The 2752-nt window shown below is 39.6% G+C and overlaps 1 long non-coding RNA gene across 1 annotated transcript; it reads left to right on the top strand.

The window, feature by feature from the left end:
- Positions 1 to 366: 366 nt before the first annotated feature.
- On the top strand, positions 367 to 2751 carry LOC121963143. Its single transcript, XR_006107200.1, has 3 exons — positions 367 to 472; positions 2441 to 2542; positions 2666 to 2751. It is a non-coding gene; the product is annotated as an uncharacterized LOC121963143 (long non-coding RNA).
- The last annotated feature ends 1 nt before the right edge of the window (position 2752 follows it).

Genomic DNA, 2752 nt, shown 5'->3' with positions numbered 1-2752 from the left:
CTTGATAAAAGAGATGGTGAATATGGATTTAACTGTGTGGAAGACCTCATTTACAGCTGAATACATCGAAAATCAACGAGAACTCCTTCATTCGCTCCAAGGTGAGACTAGTGAGTTAGCTAGTTTAGCACGTTAGCAAACAAGACAGTTGAATGTTAACCGGAAGTGACTCATGTTTTAACAAAACCCAAAAGCTTGTTCTATCAGTATGACTGGAACTGGTACTAGAAATTCTGTTTTCATTTTGCTCTTTTATAAAACAAAGATGCAATTTAGCAAACAATACACTTGTAGAAACACTACAGATAGTTTCAGGTGAAAATAAACATTTTTTAAAAAGTTTGTGTCTCTCTTTTCCAACAGGAACATGGATGCAAACTGGAGTCCTTCCACTTTATTGGGGTCAGTCTTGGGGCCCACGTGGCTGGTTTTGTGGGGACCCTGTTTGAGGGAAAGATAGGAAGAATCACAGGTGAGTCAGAAACACCTCCATGAGAAATACCTGGTCACAGGGAATGTAGAAGTCTTTCTGAGGACTTTAAAGACACAACTCATTTAGTTGTAAATTTTGGATTAACTTTGCTCTACTCCAATATGAAGAGTCACCCTCTTTTGTTAGCTAAATAACAAGTCCTTAAAGGAAGAAATTCTGCAGTAGTGTTGGTGAATGTGAAGATAAAAGGTGCCAGCTGCTTTTATTCTGCTGCAGAACAACAGGCCAGACAACAAAGTCTCTCACAGAGCCTCTCGCCTGTGAATGTGTTTGTAGTGTGACCTTGGAAGATTAGTCGGCTCTTCAAAGGACAACGGAGCTTTGATAAGAGATCCTCTCTGAGGCTGTATGGAGACGCTCGTTCCCAGAAAACACTAGCCGACACAATGCACCACTTGTTTATTTTGGGTCTTTTTGTCTGAGTGGGGAGGCTGGTGCAAGTTTGAATGTATAAGTGCAATTCAGAGGAGACAGCATCTGGTCATTAACTGATAAAAGAAATATTTGCAAAAGTTTGAACAGATGAAGTATTTACTGGTGCAAAATCAATTTGACCAAATCATCACAAAGTGAACAGTAAAGCTCTTTATTCAATTACAGAAGTTCAAGGATTTTTATAGTAATTTTACTGAGTGCATTTGTGTTTTCCATTAACAGTCTCATCAATATTAGGTAAATTATAGGTTCTGTATGTAACTTTTTAGAAAATGCTGACACCATTGACCTTAGGTGAACTGCAGTCAGCATCCTGTTAATTGTGCTGGCACTCAATGGGCGCGGGCAAGCACCACGGCATCGGCCAAAACAGTGACTCACCATATATGAGACTGAACGTGATTGACCGGCATCATGTTGATACTATGCTGCAAACTTAAGCACATATCAGTGTATTTTTAATAATGTTACTATCTAAAATGTTCTGCATTTCATTTGGCCCCTTGGCTCTATTATACTAAGAAGCTAGCCATTTATACATTACTTTATCAGCTAAATTTACAAAGGAACTAAAGGCAGATACTTGTAGAGTGGCTAAGTTAGAAGTAGCTGTCTAACCATAGCTCAGGTTACAGGGAACTAAGTGAATGTCATTGACCTACCTTTTAAGAACGATGTGCCATGACTATTTTGCAAAGGTCTTTATACCTAAATAGTTGTACCTTTTTCCTACGTTTGAACTGTGTCAGCTAGTGCAATCTCAAGAATGTTTGTGGCACATAAAACTTGGACCAATGATAGAAAGTAAGCTCAAACTAGACTGCATTTGAACTTAACGCTTAGCTGGTACAACCCAGTCCTGGGCCTGCTTATCTTTGACTAATGTGTTACCACTTCTGACATCCTACTAGTGGACAAATCCTGTTATCTTGAAAATCTCAGGACAGGATGCACAGACCAGCAGTCCCTATAACAGTGGTTCCCAACTGGTCCAGTCCCAGGGTCAAGAACTTGTCCATTAGTCCAACACAAAAAGTTAGCTTAGATCACAAAGAAATAAAACATATTGCAAAAATAAGCAGGATGGGGTAACATGGCGGTATATTGACCACGAGCTAGGCGGTAGAAAACCTTGAAAATTTCTCTGCCTGGATGTGTTGCCCTGTTGCTAAATGTTTTGAAAGATGGCTTGTGTTTCCGACTTTACATGCAGTTGCTGCTGTCATGCAACTGTGGTTTCTAAAAGAGAACCTGATTTCATTCTCACAGTGGGTTTGTCTATAAACAATTACATCAGCCACAGAAACTTTATTTAGAGTACGACATACAACCAAATTCTCTGCAGAGAAAAATAGAGAAAAGTTCTTATCTTCTGAGAAAAAGTAAAAGTAAACTTTAATTATGAGAGCACTAAAGGAAAATAATCCTCCTGAAATGTAATTTCCCAATGATGTAAATTCAGTGGTGTCTCTTTATTCCCAAACATCTGTTTTCCTCGTCCTTGTGTTTCAGCTCTTGACCCTGCTGGTCCCATGTTCAAAGGAGCGGACACATATGACCGGCTGGACCCCTCTGACGCTCAGTTTGTTGACGCCATCCACACGGACTCTGACTGTGAGACAACTTTATATTAAATACCATAAAGCCTTAAAATGATACTGATGCATTACCATTACACCATAAATTCTAGAGGCACCACTGCACTGACAACATTAATGAGGTTTTCTTCTGCATCAGATTTTGGTATTTCCATCCCTGTCGGTCATGTGGACTTCTTTCTAAATGGAGGAAAAGACCAGACTGGATGTGCTCGCTCCAGGTTCA

This window comes from Plectropomus leopardus, unplaced genomic scaffold (genome assembly GCF_008729295.1).
Source record: "Plectropomus leopardus isolate mb unplaced genomic scaffold, YSFRI_Pleo_2.0 unplaced_scaffold10039, whole genome shotgun sequence".
In the NCBI taxonomy this organism is placed as follows: Eukaryota; Metazoa; Chordata; class Actinopteri; order Perciformes; family Serranidae; genus Plectropomus; species Plectropomus leopardus.
Note: the sequence above shows the minus strand (reverse complement) of the source record. Positions and strands in the feature narration are given on the sequence as shown.